We start from the raw sequence: 21265 nt of genomic DNA, 5'->3' as shown, positions 1-21265 counted from the left end.
TTAAAAAGGAAAAGTGTTGATATCTGGCAAGAAAGGTGAATAATATTTTTTCTCTCCCCTTTCTGATAACCATTGACTTACAAGTAAACAGACTACATACTTTTATTTGACTGAAGAAAAAAAAGTTTATAGCTTGATATGCACAATGTATGTTTCATTATCTGTACAGTCAGTTAAGTTAGCAGTATGAGGTTACCTATGCTATATATTTTTTACATATTCATTTTGCAGTAGGCTAATTAGTAGACGAATTTTGAAACCGCAACTCACCTCAGACAGATGGACAGGCGCTCCGCAGCTGGGATGGAGCGCCTGTAGTTGGTGTCCAGGCGGGAGATCCTGGCACCGACCCGAGCTAACAGGTCCTCGAACTGGGCTCCAGTCAGCCTGAGGTACCGCTGGAACCGGTTGTCATCCAGGCGGAGCTCCTGGAGGAGACGGTTAAATTCACCCAGCTCAGTGCGTCTCCGGAGGATGTCGTGAACCCAGACACGACGGCGGGTGGTTTTCCGGCGCTTCTGGATCTTGTAGAGCAGGTACAGTGCAGCAACAGTAGTTATTTCAGCCATGGTTGACGTGAAAAGAGAGCGGGTTGAGAAATGAGCGGGCAAACGTTTGCCCATGCGCCGTTTTTTCTTTCGTGCGACAAGCACGAATGAAGCGATGATCCAAAAAGCGATAGAAGCGTTTCAAGCGATTTTTTCCGCATCAGACGCTTTTGGTCTGAACGCCGCTTTAGTCGGGACAAGCAAAAAAAAAAAAAATCCATAACAACGCTTGTGGTATTTTTTATGTTGCCATGACAATGAAGGTTGCCTAACTTTAAGGACGTAACGTTAGTAACTTCATCATTTAAGTGATCATTTTAACCCAAACCATGATCTTGGTGGGTGGTGCAGACTCAAAAGATATTTCCAATTGAAGTACATTAGTTTGAAAGTGGTGTTGAGTGTCACGAAAAAAATTAAAAGTTTGTGTCCATGTACATGGATGAATAAATTACATTTCGTGATTCAGATGGGAGTGGTTTGAGTGATCAGATCACAATGAGCCTTGGAGGTTGTTTACTTTTGTATTTAGCACTGTGCACTTTTGATGTGATTACCTGAGATGCATGTTCATGCCGGGTGTAAACAGGGTGTAAAGGAATTTGGAGAGGTGATCACAGGTTAGGTTTTATATTAATGGATCAGATTGGTATTGATAATTAGCTAACAGATCAGTTTGTGTTGAACTTTGCAAGATTGGGTTAGGACTGTGCTGGACTCAAATAGCTACCTTACATGTTTAAAGTGACTCTTACCTTTCTTGCATTTCACACAGCACTTTGAAAAAACTTGAACAGCAACAACTCCCTTCCCCTCCACGAACGCGCACTAAAATAGTTTTCTGATATAATTTTCTTTTTCCCCGTGGGAGTGGCTGGAGGTGGAAGCCGTGGCCCTCTTTTGTCGGCCATTGTCAGTCACTACTGTCTGTTTACGGCTATCTCCGTGGATCATGGATGTATTATAATGCCGTGGATCCACAACAAGACTCTCTTCCGGGTGGAAGATTACGTAATGCCGAAGGGGAAAACAGGCAGGTTGCTCGGCCAATCATATCATTCGGACCGAATGATATGATTGGTCAGAGTTTTCACAGAATATTATGAGAATGGAATAATGATTAGTTTCTATGCCTGGTGGATCTCTCTAACATTTTAGAGTGCCATTACCTTATTTATCGCATTTTAACCTAAACAAAAAAAATTGTAAAAATGTAACAAAGGTAAGGGTAGCTTTAAACCTGGGTAGTGTACACACCCAAGCCTAAACACAACCCCAGCTGCATTTCATTCCTGGGGTCATCCTTATGTTCCCATAGCCCAATGTTCCCTCAAGGATTTTCTACCAAATTAGGTCTATGTTCCCTCAGGGCTACATTCTCATAGCACAGTTGGGAGAGAATGGGGAAGAGCGTTGTGATGTCACAGTGACCTTGACCTTTGACCACCAAAATATAACCAGTTCACCGTTCAGTCCCAGAGGACGTTGGTACCAAATTTGAAGCAATTCTGTCAAAAGTGTTTCTGAGATATCACGCTAATGAGAATGGGTGGGATGGTGTACAGTACATACTGTAGACAGCTGCAATTCTTTATTTTATTATTAAACTGAGGAAACAGGGCTGTGGGAACATAGACACGCTGACACAGTTGATAGATTTGCAATTTTCCAAGACTTGTGGCCTAGAAAAAATGCAGGAATATAGAGGTATGTCCTTAAAGTGTGATTTTATAGTCTTTTGCCGTGTTATTTTGACACGTATCACATGATCTTAACAGCAGTTTTAAATGTATTAGTATTTTGTGGTGATATTGTACACATACACACACACAGCCATATTGGGTGTACTGTATGGTTGGATGGTTGTGATGGATTACCTATCCAAAGCTAGTTGATTTTCTTTGGATACTGAAATTAACTGACACTAGTGGCAATCTCGTAGGTACAGATCAATCTTTAAACGTATGCATGCATGCGTTGGAAAATGGTTGACAGCAATGTAAAGTGTATGCACTTGGCAGTTAATGGGCCAAAACATGCAAAACCACTGATCCATTATTAGTGAAAACAACAACACCACAGTATCAGAGTTTGCTGATATTTCTATTAAACCTTTGATCAACAGTATTATTTGACTGAAATATAGAAAACATTCAGATGATCATTTTCTCACTTCGGTATATAATATAGCTCACCATGATGATGCCGTTCTAGAGGCTTTCACTTCCTGCAGCATTAGAAACATCCTTTTGGAAAATTTCAAATGGCACCGGATGCAAGTGAGACTGACAAACAGCCATTGGATATGCATTCCAGATTTCAACAAAGGGATTACAAAAATAAGCTCCTTCAGGGAGCTTATAGAGAGGCAGTATCACTTTACTGCAAAGACTTGCTCATAGGAACACAAGAGAGTCTAAACCCACATAAGCCCACTGTGTGAGACGGTGGTGTAAAATGGTTTAGAAAAATCAAAGACATGATCAAAAAAGAAATGGGTGACCGTACTATCTGACCTTAGTCCACGCGCTGCCCACATCCCCTTCTTTTCCTTCTGATGTGCTCCAGTGTCCAAGGATGAATTGGTGCAGACTTCTGCAAGCTAAAATGAACATGACTTGAAAACACTGTTTTGATGTACAGTGCTTACAATGTTACATTTTAAAAAGTATTTACCATGCAGTGTGTGTCCTTTTTTCTCACACTTTTCTCTTTGGACTCGAGATTGTCACATAATGATGGGGAGAACATATCAGAGAAAAAGAACTGCCCGGTTAATTTTGTGAAGTCCTTTCACTGAAAAGTTAATTATAGATTATATAACAAAAAAGGAAGATCATGTCAATTTGGTAGCTTCCTCCATTAAAAGGCTGCTGTTCATCAGCCAACTGTAAGAGTCAACTATAGCTCTATGATTGACTACTATAATATAGTGAGCCACAATCCTGGTGGATGGAATAGTTGTACAAATGGAGCATTTTCTAATATGCTACATCTATTGGCAGTAATTCTGGTGTAACAACGTTGTAATTAAGGTCCATTTAGGTTTAGACATTAAAAAAACCCACTCATGTAGGATTAGGGAAAGATCATGGTGTGGGTTAAAGATATTTCCTTAAAGTTATGCAACCTTATGGCAAAAGGACACACCTTAACAATCAAATTTATTGAGCGAAAAGAGCTCTCCTGCAGCTAGTTTCACTTTTTGCCATCTATCCATCAACCCAACCCTCAGCCTACTCCTAATATGGAAATTTGTCACATTAAATATAGATGTCATCTGGACTGTGTATTGTATACTGCGCATGACGGTGTAAATGTAACTATTGGCTGAAATGTTCAACATATACTGTTCACTCAAGTAAAGTACCAATGCAGCAATGTAAAAATACTCCATTACAAGTAAAAGTCCTGCATGAAATATCCTACTCCTAACAACAGTGGTTTGGTCCCCCTTTGACTGATATATAATTATATATGACATCATTAGATTATTAATACTGAAGCATCAGTGTGTAAGCAGCATGTTACTGTTGTAGCTGCTGGGGGTGGAGCTAGTTTCAACTACTACTACTTCATATACAGTCCAGTGGTTCCCAACCTAGGGGTCAGGCCCCTCCAAAGGGTCACAAGATAAATCCTAGTGGTCGTCAGATTATTAATGAAAAGAAGAATAAACAAAGTTCTGATATGCATACCTATTTTTAGCTTTTCTCTATTTTAAAGTGTTCTCAAAATATTAAATCAGTTGAACATGTATTGCAATGAAATCATGTGGGAAGAACAATTTGGTGGAGCTTTTAACAACTCATAGATGTCTGAAATGTGACCCTGACTACACAATGCTTTTTATAAAACATCAAAAGCCTGAAAGTCACTGTTTCAATGTTGTAAACAATGTGTTGTAATTTAAAAGCTTGATATATTATCCATTGTGTCAGATCTTCATCTGAAAAGTTACTAAAGCTGTAAAATAAATGTAGTTGAGTAGAAAGTACAATATTTTCCTTTCCAAGTTGTGCCTTATAGTACCTAGATGACAGTATAGTAAATTTATATAGCAAAGACCTGCGTTTATTTGCAGCAGACATATCATGGCTGAATGCATACCACCATTGTGGGGTCACAGAGGGAGCCATCTGTTCAGCCAGCCTTTAATTTTCCTCCCAATGTTTTAGCTGACACACACACACACACACACACACACACATAGCAGCTACAAACTATCACCATGTGGCACTATTTATGGTATTTTTGCTCACTTTGGAATTACAACACAAAACACACTAGGTTACTTGAAAAATAATAATTAATTAATTAATTAATGATACTAATAAAGAAAATCAGTGAGAGGTATTATGCAGATTTGAAGATGTGCCACTCGCTGTAGGACTACACAGCTGACTGGCAGCTACTTGGCAGGGGAGTAGCAATGGGACGTGCCATCTCACCTATCCTATTCACAGCTGCTTTTGAGGTCATTTTGATTGGCGTGAGGACAATGTCCAGAGGAGTGCGCAACAGTCCAGGGCAACAGTTTCCGCCCCTGTGTTGTTTCTTGGATGACGTCACAAGTCTGCTGCAGACAGCTGCATGCACAGCATGGCTCCTCAAGAGATTTTAATAACTGCTGTCCTGGGCCAGGACAAAATTAAAGCCTGCCAATTCCCACAGCCTCTGAATCCAGAAATGTAGCCAAGTAGACATAGCCTCTTTTTAAGTGTCAGGGCAGAGAATCCCAGTTCTCACAGAGCAACCAATCAGAAGCCTGGGCAATGAAGATCTCATAGACAAGCACATGGCTGTTCATCACAGAAATAACAAACAACTGTCGCAAAACTGAATGCCAAACCCAACAACTAAATACGGAAGTGGCTTGGACTTTTGGAATGTCGCTCCAATGTGTGGAAGGAGTGCGTTAGAGCTGCCACTTAAGAACAAGTGACCAACTGGTCAGAAAACGCTGGTACTAAGATACAGACAGAGAGAGCATGAAAGGCAGAAGACTGTTTGGACAATGCTCTGTCTAGATTAACGCACCAACAACTCATCGGAAGAGCCCAATGTACAACATCACTTGCAGGATGGCTCCCAGCTGAAGACCCTTGCAGCTGTTATTCAGGCACCGGGCAGAGGTGCAACAAGCAGAAATTCTTAACAGGTAATAACATCAACCTGTCACCAAACTGATAAATATTAGTATTATAGTTGTTTATACTGTTTATGTTTGTGAGTCAAGAATAAAACTTTATTTTCTTGCTAACCACTTTATTCTATGCTTTCTCTTTTCTTTCTCGCTAACATATCTTCGAGGCTTTGTTTCCACACACAAAACTAATTACTAGTTAACATCAAGCAGTAATGCTGAAAACTTCTCAAGTTGGAAATTCTCCAGTGAGAAAATGTTTCAGCGATATTTTTTTAATTTTATTTTCACCAAGTTCAGCATTCTCTATCTTTTTTCCTCCAATTGTCTCTTTGCTGTTTTTTAGTCTTCCACTTTAATCTCCTCTGGGCACAATTATCGATTTTTATCTCTAATTTGTCTTTTGTTTTTTTTTCTTGAAATACTTTGTCCTTGTTCTATCTTTTATCCTCTCACCGCCATTGTGTTTCTCCTCTAATGGAATTCTGAAGTTATCCATTAAGGTGCTCTTGTTTTTCAGGTTCTTATCTGATGTCTATGGCTGCCTCTTTCCCTTCATATGTGCTTCACTCTTCCAAATCTGCCTCCATGTGTGGCTTGTCATTTTCTTTCAGCTATCCGTTACCTTTCTTTTTGCTTGACGTAGCGCACAGGTTCTAGTCTCTGAACATCCTGTGGCAGTGGCTCTCACTCTCCTATGTCTGTCTTCGCTGTTCCACTTTCCTGCTCCTCTGATTCTGACCTTTAGCACACACTGCTGGATATTACCCTGAAGGTCATTTCTATTTCCTCATTTTGACTGAGGGTCTCTACTTGCAGTTTAAAACCATGATTTTCTACCAGGTGGCTTTTAGTTAACAAGGCAGTCAGAGGAGTGTAACATGTCATTGCCTGCCAACATGCACGGTAAGCCCATGTAGGTCAAGGTCTTGGATTCAATTTTTAACCTCAAACCCCGCAGAGAATTCTGAGGTATTGGCTGTACACCTCTGTTGTTAACGGTGACAGAAAAAAATGTAAATGATTTCTACATTTGGTTTCTGTTTTTCACTCAGTTTTTTGTTACATTTTATATAATGTTATTCAGCTTCTTGTCGATATCCTTGACATCTTCTCCATCCTCCTCCATACAGTAACACATCCCATTGTCATTACATAGCACATATGTATACAAGAATATATTCATGACCATGTTGGTTATTCAGAAAGTGAATTTCATAAATGTAATAGTTGCAGATGTGTTGATTTGTTCAAACTCCTGTTTAAGTTGATATAGGCAGCCACGAACCACTGATTTACTTTTAATAAATATCTAAAGTAAGTCATAGAACTGCTACATTTATAAATTCCTGTTAGAGTAGTTGTCTTATAAAGTCAGTTTTGATAACAGTGATACCAGAGATTCATGAACAAGCAAATTAAAAACAGTTTTCCTCATTTAAGTATTTAAATAAACTATGTATCCATTCTAGAGGTCACATTAGCACTCGTTTAGCAGTCAAAGTTGAGCTAATTAGTCGGTTAATTCATTTTGGTTCAATATGCTAATAGTTGAAAAGATTGATGCTGCTCTCACATTCGGATGCTAAATATGAAGGTATAGCCAAAAGCTGGTTTGTTTAAATTGCATTAAAATGTTAAAATATGAATTTAAAAGCTGATAAAGTTACAGCTACTGTAGGAGCCTGTTAGCTTAGCACAAAAGCTGGAAACAGGGGAAAACAGCTAACCTGACTCTGTCTAAAGGTAACAAAATCAGCCTACCAGCACCTCTAAAGCTCACTAATACAAGATATAATGTGTTAGTGTGCTGTATGGATATGCTGGTATGCTGATTATTTTTTACCATTGCAGCCAGACTAGCTGTTCCCAGTCTTTTTGCTAAGCTAAGCTAACCGACTACTGGCAGTAGCTTCATATTTCATACACAGACATGACCATCTCTGCCAAGTCTGAGACTTACGAGTGACAATTTTCACACACTCATGCCCACACATCTGTTTCTCACACAGTGATAAACAAATTTATAACCGGTGACGTCGCAGTGAAAACAGGACACTGACAGCGCACAGACGGAGAAGACAGAGCAGCACAGCGAAACAACAGCAGCAAGTTATTCAGACCATCAATACAGAAAGCAACAAATAAACACCAATCTATTATATTGTAATTTATTCTGTGCATGCTGCTCAGAGTAATCTCAGTCAGCGGCTCTTCTGGCAGCAGCACAGCATCCCTCCCTCTCTCGCCATGCGCACACAAGCAGGAGAGAGCGTGAGTTACTATGGTAACGGGGACGCTCTGAGTTTCTGATGCGGCTCGTTTCATTCATCCTGATTGTTTGTACTTTGATGCAATTGTTAGAATTTAAAGATGGCCTTGTGAGGATTGAGAATAGCAACCCCTCAGGTTTAACATTATTTAACCAGGCTTAATTATCCAAATGTCACAAATCTGCTGAAGTCAAAACTCCACAGCAAGACAGTGAATAAGCCTTTTTATTTAACCTTTAAATACCGTTCAGGGTCAAATTTGACCCGTTTTTACATTTAACAGCTGTGAAAACACCCTATACACATTTCCTCTAGGTGGAATTTTCCCAATGTGACCCTGAATATACAAAAATTTAGATAAAACGCATCATCTTTTAACATTTTTGTGGAGCTGATACACATTTTCGTGTATGAAAATGTCCAAATTTAACTTTTTAATACAAAATTTAAAAATCACCATTCAAACATGTTGCTGTATTCTTTATATTCTATAAAATGTTCTCCTAGGTCATAAAATAGTTACTTTGAATGTATTTTTTTCCATACAATGACTGATGGGAAAAATGTGAATTGGTGTAGAGACCGATTATGAGTCAGAATATGAACAGTACGTGAGGGTTAACTATTCCTTTCAAGTTAAGACAAGGTAAGACTCACTAAAGAGCTTTCATCACCCACCAAACCAAGAAACAAATCCATATGTGTGAAGCACAAGAGACTGACCCTTCGGTAGACCTGCATTATAGTGATGGAATAACTAAATCTTAACACATGGATCCCTGAGACTACATCTTATCTAATACAGGTCTGAGGTCTGATGTCTATCAATATGGGGGTCCTTGACACTAAAAAGGCTCAGAACCAATGCTATAAAGCAACAGTTGGTAGCTAAGACTGATCACACAAACCAAACCACATGATCTCCAAAAAATGCCAAAGAATAATAACGGCCTTTGTACAATATAAGAAGCAATATTTGAAGATGTCAGTGGTGGGGGGGGGGGGGGGGTTCAGCTGGTTGGGGAAAGGCTCTTCCACAGTTGGGGGGCTGCAATAAAACTTTTACAGTGGCTGCCACCATAACTGACTGCTTTACCATCTGTCTGGCCAATGAAGATGACATTACGAGAGTTAGACTAATGAAAACAATGATGTGTGAGGTTGCGGTGACACATCGTAATATGTTGACTGATTACTTGGCATCTCTTCCGCAGCAATGGTAATATCTTTTCCCTGTAGCATTGACAAGGCAACAAAAAGCAGCGATGGCACCCCCTCCTCATGAGAGCCTCGTATCGGCAGTTAATGTGGCGAAACATTTACTTCATCTTTGTTGCGATGAAGTCTTCAGTGTTGTTAACACCAGATATTATTGTGGCAGCCTCTTTTGTTTACACTCAGCAGACTTATAGATGAGGCCAGTGGATGATCATGTTTATATTAGAGTGTAACTTTTTTATTTTGTATGTATGATGGAGCAACTATTAAAAATGTAATCATAAAGAATGCATAGAGCGTGAGTAAGCAAACTCCACTTTTGAATAAGTTGTGCATTAAAAGTTAGGTTATTGATATCAAGAGTAACACTTGCGGTAGTGGTTGCAAAAACACATTCTTATAAATATTTGACATTTTTCCACTGAATCCATTGGTGTGATTATTAGATAAAGTCAGATTAGCTCAGATTCTTCATGTTTGTACTCCGCAAGATGCAGTAATTATGGGGGATTTTTTTACCACCTTTTGGCTAAATTTGAATTGATTTGCTCGGAATTAGATGGTTGGATCAGGCTACCTCAAACATGTTAATCAGTAATATGTTTTGCAGCCTGAGCAAAAATCAATCAATCTGACATTGTACTGTGGAGAATGACTAACCTGGCAGTCTGGAGTGTGCTATTGTCCCTGCAAATGGATTTTCATTAAGGTCATTTCACAGAATTCTCATTATTTCTTTTTAACAACCCATTAGTTTTCTCGGGATTAAAACGAAAGGTTGTTTTTTTGCCTTGAAAGGTACATTAGCGTAACCAGTTCTTTGTAGTATCCTCTCACTTCATTTTGTTCTTCGCTGATGAAGTGTGGGAGAAAAATTCTCAACAGCAGCATTTGTGTGCTATGAAGTGAAAAAATAAGAAGAGGGACAAAAAAAAAAAACGAACCAATCAATACTTGTCTGTGTGCTGTCTTTTAATAAGTACGCAGGCTCATTTGGTTCAGTAAACCCAAATAGCAGTCATACAATCATAGCATGGCAACCGCAGCTAGGCATTGGGAGGACTGCCAAGCTTTGGATTTTTTGCGTGCGACTGTAATCAAACAGTTTGGATCATGGTGTATTTCTTTTTCTTCCTTTTTCAAAACCAAAAAAATAAGAGCAAAGGTGTAAGATATGACTTAAACCAAGGGTGGAGTGGCTATCAGGACTACACAGAAGTTGCTTGGTGGCTTGCAAGTGTATCTCTACATAGGTTTTATGGAGCCTTAGTCAAGGGGTGAGTTTTAATCCTGCTCCACAGCTGGCTTTAACTCTTCTGTAAACAGCAAAAACATGATTTGCAGTTTGAGGATGGGCACGACACTTGATTAATTGCCTGAATGCTCTGCTGTCAAATGATCAGACATTGGCATGTCACACATGTCATGGCAGATATTTTAGTTGGCTGTTTGAGCAGTTCCACAGTGCTTTTTCCCGCATGGCTGCTGTCAAAAGATCTGTTATAAACTGTTGGGAGCCTGTGTTAATATTCTTGGAGTAGTATTTGACATGTTGTGGCTAAAACTGTAGTCTTGTCTTGAGACCGAGGTGTGCGTTTTGGGGACTTTTAACTTTTGCCTTTATTGTATAGTTGACAGTGAAGTGACAGTCAGAAAACGAGGCGACAGAGATGGGTATGAAATGCTACAAATGCCCTTGGCTGGGATCAAATCAGGGATGTTGCAGTTATGCGGCATGTGCAGTAACCATTTGGTTACGGGGGCACTCCGAGACTGAGCTTATACTGAGCTTATACTAAGCTTTATTAGACTGTGACTGGACAAAACCAACAGAGGGTTCCATGTTTATGTGTAGTGTAAGCAAGCTTATCATGACAATGTACTTACTTAAGAGCATGCATGCATTCTGCAAAGGTGAGGCTACATTAAAAATACCAATATGTGGATTGTTTAATTTGTTCAGTATTGTAGTTTTATCAGTGGCGTTTTGCAAAGTAACACATGGCTCATCTATCAAAATAAAGGCTTTTATTCTTGTGTAGGCTTATGTGTTCTTGAACTTATTCATTGCACTGAATTGAGAGTGTCTAATGAAAAGCCAAGGCATCATATCTTTTCCTCTATATTGTTAAACATTATTTTGTTCCTGTAATCCATTTCCCCATTGCAAATGATAGCCTACCTTTGGATATTGTTATAAATGATTTTGAATGCCACCTTCGTAAAGGATAAATAATCATCATCATCATCATCATCATAATGTATTGCATTTATATAGCACGTTTCATCACACAAAGCTTTTAACGTCTGGATGTGCAATCTACCAAAATATGTAACCCCCTCTATGATGCACAGATGATGCCTAACCATCAAGTGTTTTCTTTTGTAAATCAGATCATGCCTAATGCCCTTATTAAATATGGATACATTTCTTCTTTCCTAGTAAAGGTTATAGAGGGTCACGCTCTCTCAAACTGCTATATTTTCATAAAGATTTGTTTTATTGAAAGATGCACATTAACAGAGCAATTGCTACAATATGTAATATGCTACATGATACATGAACATTTCCATTTATGCATGAAAAAATAGATTTAAAAAAGGGAAAAGGAAAAAATGCACAAAAATATACAGATACACACAAATGTTCTTGGAGAAAAATTATACATCAGCTTATACCTGTACATAAAACAAATTATACACAATGTCGATAGTGATAATGACATAATATATTACTAATAGTAAACCTAAACTGCCATAGTGATAATGTATCAAAACAGTGACTATATAATAATACGGAAAAAAAAACATGACAAATTAACATGACAAAACATAAAATAAATAAAAACAAAAACAACTCTCTCAAGGCACATATGCACATAAGGAGCAAATGAACTGGACATACACAGGCATGGAAGCAGCAGAGATACAGCATCAAGCTCTCAAATTGTATTTTCAACCTGCCAAGAAACATCTCCCTCTATAGTGCTCAGATTTTGTCCATACAGTGGAACAAGCCGGACAAATTAAATCCTTTTCTGTTGGTGGGCCTTGAACACACATATGGTGCAACCACTGCAAACAAATGTCACACTGACTCAGGAAAACAAAGAATTTGGGTTTAAAATAAATTGTCTTCAGTAAGCTGCACATTTTCATTCTTGTGATATTGATGTTATCTTTTTAATATTTTTCACGTGGAGCTAAATTAATAGTAAAATGTTATCCTTGGTAAAATACAAGAATCCAACATAGCTCTACAAGATCATTCTTTGTATCTTTATAACAGAAATTTTATATTTATAAATCACAAGTCAAGTCAGTCTCATGCTCCTCTTCTCCATAGAAGTGACTTGTGTCTGTCAGGTCCTGTAGCTGGTGGGCCTACTGGTTGTGGTGATGATGATGGTGGAGCAACCACTCAAGCTTTCCATTACTTTTTAACAGCCTAGTGTAGCATTCTGGCTATGTTCTCTATAATAAGCTTCAGTTGGTTTATGTTAATTTGACAGAATATTGCTCCATTCTCATCCCCGAGTTCAGAGCTATTACTCTGGATTGCCGTGATAATAAACCATCCTAAAAAGCTGGTTTTCCAATTCCCCCTCCCCCTTCTCTGCTGGCTCATTGTGTCCTATCTCTAAACTTTGTCCTCGACTTTGAAATCTGATGTTTTGTCACTTAACTTTATTTCGTCCCTTGTTTTTTCTTGTCCCTTGACAAGATTGTCTTTGACAAGTTCCATTAGCTCCTGTTGTCGCTGAATCCTGTCCAAATCTTCTTGTCCTACTACGTCCTCCCCAGTGTCAAGCTTTGAACAAAAATACATTATTTACTATTAGAATTAAAACCTGAAGGTGATCATAAGGGAAAATGGTTTGAAGAAATGTACTTTATTAAATATACAGTAAAATAAGACTGTCAGAACCAAAATAAGTTGATATCTGAACTGAAACATAATAATAAAAAAAAGATATTTGTGAAAGTAATATTTAATATATCAACAACATGTAGACAATTTCTGCAAAGGACTGAAGTATTTGCAGCATTAATAAATTCTTTCCCCTGGTCAGTGAGACTCTTCTGGGGGATTCAAACTGATGGACGAATTTAATTATGCATTGTGTCACTTCCTTTGCCGCCTTTGACGTCAAAGTGTAATTTTGTGAAATAGTCAATCATCACACAAATGTATTCATGACCATTCTGGGTTTCCATCAGTTTCCCAGTTTCCTGATTAGATCCATCCCCACCAATTCAAATGGCTGAGAACCCTTATATGGTAAAAGATGTTTCCATTTAAAAAAAAAAATCTCATTAAGTTTCGAAACAATCTAAATATTCTGTGATATAAAAAGCATTCACAGCATCTTTTCTACAACTTTTGTTAAATCAAGCACATATTATCACCTGGTCACATCTAACCAATAGCAGGGTGACACACCACCATTGTCAGCCTATCATATTGCAGCTGTCTCTTTAAATAGGTTTTCTCCCTCTCTGCTTTAGTGCTTTCTTGATGCTGTTTCGTGCGACCCACCACCTCCCCATCACCACCCAGTCTTCAGATTCATCAGTGCATTACTTCATCAACCTCATCAGCCCAATCAGTCTCAGCAGAAGTCATCAGCCACCACCACCAGTGACTGGACTCAAGGGGGGGATCTATTTTGCTGCTGATCATGACTAAAGTCCTGATTGAAATGAGACAATTTTTTTTTTTAAACAGAAATCTTACCTTCAATGTCCTACAGAAGAGCTTTTCCTCAAAGAAGGAATTTCTCTCATTTCGTGAAATTTGCTGGATATTTGCTTGCACTTTCAATTTATACTGCTCATAATCCCTCAGATCCATTCTCTTCCGGTGTTCTAGTTATTAGCCAGATCAAATTAGCCAATTCCTCTGTAATGCTGACGGTACGTTTATTGACTCACAACCTTAACCCTAACCCCTGACCTCACCTAATGTGCATTATTGACGACAGAGTGGGGCACAGACAAGGACACTTATGGACCCCAAAATCTGGATTGTTGGAGGGGGATACGTATACTGGCAGACAATAATTTGGACTGCAAGAATGTGTATACCCCTATAACTTTTGCTAGGAAAGAGTAAAGTTCTCCATACTCACTAAGGTTTTTCTGTCGGTCAGGTAGATGTAACTGAGGTAAGTGTGTGTGTGTGTTAAAATGAGTGATCTTGACTTAACGGTGTCAAACGTATTTGAATGAACAAATTCCTTGCAAATTTTTAAATCAGTGTTTGGATCTAGCTTTTGAACAGTAACATTGAATGACTAAGTAATTGACTATGTGCTACATTGTAAAAATTGTCAAATTTTAGAAGGAAAAAGATAATATACCGTTAGTTTTTCCATAGACATTCCCAATTCAGCACAATTAATATAGTTCATTAACATAGGGAAGAAGAAGAATTTAGGTGAGCAAAGTGTTACTTTGCCAAACCTCATTGATAAAATACTAAATACTAAAATTAAATCATCCATATGTTGCTAATTTACATTTTTTTGCATAGGTGAAATCAAAGCATAGTGTTAACACAACATAGAAGATTAATAAAAAAGAACTTCTCAGCTTAACATGTCCTGTTAACTAGCTCAATGTCAATAGTTTAACAGTTAACCCACTATTATTTTAAGGCCAAAGAGTGTTTCATGCTATATTATTTTGCAAGGTTACATTGAAATAAGCCCTGCTCATGACTTGCAAATCCACTGTGTAGTACTGTAGTATTCACAGTACGTGTGGGAGCTCGTCCTGAGTGCTGCTATATCAGGCTGTAATTAGCGGCTCTGTTGGATTTGGAGGTCAACCCCAGCCAAACCTAATATTCAATCAGTATACTTTTAAGGCTGATTTATGTTTCTACGTTGGGTACGCCTTCCCCTGACGTGCACCTCCCCAGAAATGTAACTACGCGTCGAGGCAACGCAGACAAGCAAGGGCTGTGATTGGTTTGCTTGGTTTGAAAAAAATCTTCTAGTCAAGTAAATCTCATTACACTTAAAATAAGACTCATCATCAAAAAAGTCACTTGTTTTTAAACAACCTTCACTTGTTTCAAGCACATTTTCACTTGAAATAAGTAGTTCAATCTGCTGTGGAGCAAGTTTTTTTAAATACTTGTAATAGGAAAAAAATAAGAAGTGGCCACCTGGGAAGGGCACGCAGAACTTCGAAAGGTGCACGACGCCGTCGGGGCACCGGCGTAGTTACGGCGTGGAGGTTACGTAGAAGCATAAAAGCTAATGCTTAATTTGCTAGCAGGCTACATCAGATCAAATCTGCTTGTAATCATGTGATACAATCAACAGGGAGCGGAAATGAGAGGCCTGTGTTTGTCTACCTCTGTTTGAAATCAAAGACCTGTTGTTTCATAAATGATTATGAGTATGAAATCTGCCACCATCCACCACTGTAAACTGCCTGTGCAGAGTGTAAACGGCAAGCTTGAAAGCAATTCAATTGTTGGTACAAACATATGATGTCACGCGTGATGAGTGTAATGTGATGACCTCAACCTAATTTAAACAGCACAACCTAAATTATAGTGGAAACATTTTACCTCCGTATTCACATCTACCACTAATTCAGCCAAACAACATTGTTTCATCCTTGACTGTATACATACAAATAGTTACATATCACTGTCCTTGTTAAAAAAAAAAAAAAAACACTTAAAAAAAACCCAACATAACTATCGCCTTTTTTGGGGGGGTCATAAAACAAGGCATAGTGTTGATTAAGCATTATTCTTTATTGGTGGACTTTTACCATCCACTGTTTTTTATATTATTTACTTGTAATGTGTGTAATGATAGAGGGATTTAATTACTGTGTTGATTATCCGCCAGGAATAATTATTTCATCTATCAAAATCTGATCAAATTCAGAAACTCGCAGCAGAACTACAGACCGCTACTGTTTGCTTTATTGTAACTTCACATAAAGAACAGGTAGACAGAACCGTTTCCCTCATGAGGCATATATCCCCACATAAAAACCACACTCTGTGATTAAGAATTAAAGAGATCCCTGTTTTATCCAGTGACTGATCCTGCAGGGTACCTGTAATGCCAGTGCCAGGTCACTATCTCCCCCTACTGGAGAAATACTATTTACACTGAAGGACACAACCCAATAATGTGCAGTGGACCATTTTAGAGTAATATAGTTTCTATATTGTAGATTAGTTTATAGATTGCAATTTGCTGCAGGCACACTGCAAAGTGTGAAGAGGTTGAATTGTTGGACTATAAAATGAATTAATAAATTACTCTAAGCACACACTAGATTTAATTCAAAGCTACAGCTGGTTTATTTGTATTCCAGTCCATACCTCTGTAACCCTTGAAGCACTGGCATAAGAGGCTCACATGGTGATCAGGTGGGAGAACTGCTGCAAGGTTGTCCAACCTGTCTTTCTATGAAAGGAAATAGGCTGACTGCAATAAAGTGTATTGACTACTGATTGGTGATGATTTGTCAGTGATTCCTGAGAGAAAAATCTAAACTTGTAGGATAATATGCAATACAGTATTAAATGGATGTCTTCATGAGCCCTTGCGGAATAAATAAAAAAGCATGTGTGTGTATTTCCAAGTAGTCATATCATATATGTAAACATGAATGCACGCACGTCTCATACACAGTGTTTTCTTCATTTTTCTCCACAACACAGTGTCTCCATCACTTTAACTCCAAACTGCAGGGGTTCACAGCTGTGCACTTTGTATAGACAGGACCACAGGATCATATCTCTGCAGGGACCGAACACCATCACACCCCCTCACCCTGCAGTGTGCCCATTGCATTAGCTATAGCCTCCGGCCCCTTTCCATCGAATTTGCACATCTCAACACCAGACTGTGGGTTGCTCATTTATAAGCCCAACAACGACCACAAGTTTTTTAAAAAGCCCCCACATGACAACGAGCTGTCATCCTCAGAGGTTAGACAGTGATGCACACTGATGGAAAAGTCAATAATGACCCTCCAGACCTGCGGGCGACATTCTCTGGCTCTGATGTAGACTCAAACTTTTGATCATGAAAGGCAACTACCATTACTAAGCTTTAAAGTGCAAAGAAACATCATGACTGGGCTACACAAACTTTCCCCTGAAACTTTTTCCTCATACATATTAAATACCATGGAATTATTAAAGACCACTCATTCAATAGGCAAAACATGACCAAAAGCAGAGGGATGAGATCTCAGATACTTTTATTATAAAGGTGAATTCATTTATGTCTTGAAGGTAACCCAAAATGAACTAATTAATTTCTTAATTCAGTGGCTGAATCTATACAGTAGACTAGAATACAGTAGCAGATAATACTCATCGTTGACATCACTCAGAGGCACTGGCAACACTGACCAGTAGAGGACAGTCTCACCCCACATGGAGAAGGCCTGTGGGGACATTTCACAGTGGGGGAGTATCCAGTATGAAATGTATAATGGAACACATTCAGCTTTTAATAATAAATAAGTTGTAGTTTTGGAAAATAGTTGTTCACTGACATGTGGATTGCCTGCATGAATAAAAAAAGAAGCAGCATTTGTCATCACTTGTGTTATCAGTCACTTAAAAAAACGATTGCATACTGCAGTCATTAAACAGACTTTTACAAAGGTTGTGTATCTTTTTTTTCTGTGCATGTTTCAAACTAGTGCACAGATTCCAGTTAAGCAAAGAACACTCAGCACTCTTCTAGTGATCTTCCCATTAGATTTGAGTACTATGATACTTGCTAATCAGGCTAATCAATTTCCATATTCCTTGTCATGGATAGAAAAGTTGGTCATGGGGAAATTGGTGACCCCAAGTGAGGCAAAAGATCAACTGCATACCACTGCAAAGACTGAACCATAGTAAGTCAGAATCAACACTCCTGTGGCTGTTCAGGTGTAAGTCTCCTGTGTGAGTCAATATACAGTTTCTAATTACAGGGTATTTAAAGAACCAGTGTGTAAGATTTAGTGGTGAGATTGCAGACTGTAACCAACTGAATAACCCCCCCCCCCCCCCCCCTTTCCTCATCCAAGCATGTAGGAGGACCTATGGTGGCTGGGAAACTTTCACAAAATGCAAAAGGTCCTGTCTAGAGCAAGGATTTGGTTTGTCCATTCTGGGCTACTGTAGAAACACGGCAGTGCAACATGGGGTGCTCCATGGAAGAGTACCCGCTCCTTATGTAGATATAAAGTGCTCATTCTAAGGTAAGAAAAACACAATTATTAGTAGTATTAGTATTATTATTTAAACACGCATTAAAAAATTATTCATGCTTATTATATTCCAACATTTCTGTTAATTGATCCCCCTAAATCTTTAATAGTACAGTTCCTTTTACACTTGCTTAAAAGCAAAGTCTTCCACTTTATTGGATTAATAATGTTTTCATTATAGATACTCTCATTTCAATTAAGCATAACAACAAAATTAAGGATGTATAGTGCATAATATTACCCTAGAATACAGATAGCTAATCTCAAAGGCATTTTCCACTTATTAAAGCACTTCAGAGCTACATTTAACTAGTAGAAAGATATCTTTTAAACGCCTTTCAGTGTACCATTTATTCAGTGGCAGCTCGTGACTCAAAAAATTGGGGAGGACAGGAAAAAGTGTCATGTTATTTTACACTATTTAGCTACTCACCTCTATTTGCTGATGTTCAAGTGATGTTATGTTCTTATGTTTAAATGCAGATTTAAATCTAGAGGGGCAGGTGCTCGAAATTAAAAAGGGGTTCATGGAAAACACCAACATAATTTATAGCATAACCTGTTGAATTATAGCAACCCATTCAAACATGATATAATATGGAACCTCTGCATCATACTATATCATTATCTCCCCACCCAATGAAATTGAAGGGGCGAACAATTTTACATGTTGTTCAGTGCTGTACAGAAAGACTGAACTCTAAAAACATTCACAAACCTAAAAGTGAATTATCACATCAAAAAGTATTAATGTGTGTATCACATTCACAATTTACACATGCTTACCTATGTGCACAACATTCAAAAATAGCCTTCAAAGCTAGTTACTTTTAGTATTTAAAAAGTCTTAATTGACTTACTTTAAGCTTATTACTCAATATACGGCTCACCTTAAAACAAACAATGAAGAAATTCTCACAAGCAAGCAGCCAGACCTCCTTCACTCTCATTCACAAATCACACAACATCAACAGGTGACTGAACAACCACTCAATTAAAAACTGTATAAACTCCAAGTGAATCAGACTCGTAAAGCACATTATATCATCTCTCCGCTGCATTCTTGTTAAGGACATAAATTCACACAGAAGCCACAGAGAAACATTGAACCATTAGAAAAGAAATTAGAGGCCAATGAGACAGAGAGAGAAAGAAGCTGTATCTGACTCAGGTTATCTTCTTTCTTTCACGGAGATGAAGTACCCATGTGGTAACGTCCCACTGCATTTGTGGCTGTTGGTCATCTTGTTTGCTTGTTAACAGAACTTGGTGCTGATTAACCAGTCTGATATCATTAGCAACAATGACAAACAAGCTTACTCTTCAGTTGTTTCATTTAAATGATGTCGTTAGCTTTCAACCATATCACTTTTTGGCACTAGCAGATGAGTCAGTCAACTGCTCATATTCATTTCTATATAGTTAGACTAGTTAGTAAATTACAGACTGTTCAAATGCTTGCTGTCTAGCTTGGTTTATGTTTTCCTTAGGTCTGGTCCAGCTTTGTTTGTAAGAGCCCCCCCCCCCCCCCTTCACCACAAATTGAAAAATCCCCTCAGGTAGCAAAATGGCAGCATGAATACATGTCCAACTTGATTTTCATTGTCTGCATCCATTTTTTGAAGGGGACAAGTGGAGAAAACACAGCTGAGCAAGCATATGTGTGAGACTAGAGGTAAAAGCAGCCTAAAAAAGAAAACCTGGCTAGGCAGGCAAAGAAAACACAAAATACATCTTGGAGACATTTCTCAACAAGACTGTGCATGACAGGTGAAATAAAATGTTGTCTCCTACACTTAACTGCTTCAGACATTCACAACTCAGACAATTATTTGTGTTTACCCATATATAAGGTCTAAATGCATCTAATATGAAACCTTTTGACCATAGTGTGACTCAATAATAATGGCAGTGTAAACATAATATGTTTAGACACTAAAATGTTGTTTCATTGTAATGATCTTTAAAGATATTGTGGGTGACTTTGCAGTAAGTTTCAGATATGCATAAAGCTGGTGCAATTGTATAATGCAGCATAACAGGCTATAGTACACCAACTCCTCTTATTTCATTCAGTACAAGTGAAACACTGAAAAAGCAATTACTCCTTGATGTATAGATATTGCATCAAGCAGCAAGCTTAATAAGCAGCTTTCCTCATGGATACAAACCATTTACTGCTACAACATTCATTATAAAACCTGCTAAAAAACAGACTGACACAATCAATCGGTAAACAAAGTTAGCTTTCCAGGTAAAAAACATGAGCACAGCTATAAAGCCACACAGAAGGATATCGTTGGAAAGAATGTGAAGTGATGCATCCAGAGTTACATAAACCTCAGCAGGCTTTCTCCCATTGCTCTCAGATAAGTTTATAAGAAACCATAAAGTAGAAACTTGAAATATGTGGGTGTGCCAGAAAGCACTGGTTAATAGAAAATACATTTCATGAACTGCTGAGCACTGTGACTGAAGAACACTGTTATAGAGTTCAAGGCATCAACCCCATCATTGCTTTATTAAACTCTAATAGTCAGTTTAACATTACATTTAAAGAACACCTTCACCTGAACACCACTTACATTTTAAACAATTTCTCATATTCTTTTATAAACTACACACTTAAATGAACTGTCTTTAACCTTCATATTTATGGAATACAGTCTGACCCCAGTAGTTCAACCTCTACATGAGGGGGATATTTTGGTGCTCAGTCCACCCTTGGTGGGTTCATCTTCTGCTGACACAACTAAGCACCACAGCTGAAGGCAAAGGTGCTTCATGTTATAACACTTGCCTGGCATTTGCTTGAATACATTACT

Source organism: Scomber scombrus, chromosome 20, assembly GCF_963691925.1.
Source record: "Scomber scombrus chromosome 20, fScoSco1.1, whole genome shotgun sequence".
Lineage (NCBI taxonomy): Eukaryota > Metazoa > Chordata > Actinopteri > Scombriformes > Scombridae > Scomber > Scomber scombrus.
The sequence above is the reverse complement of the archived record's forward strand: the minus strand, read 5'-3'. Positions refer to the sequence as shown.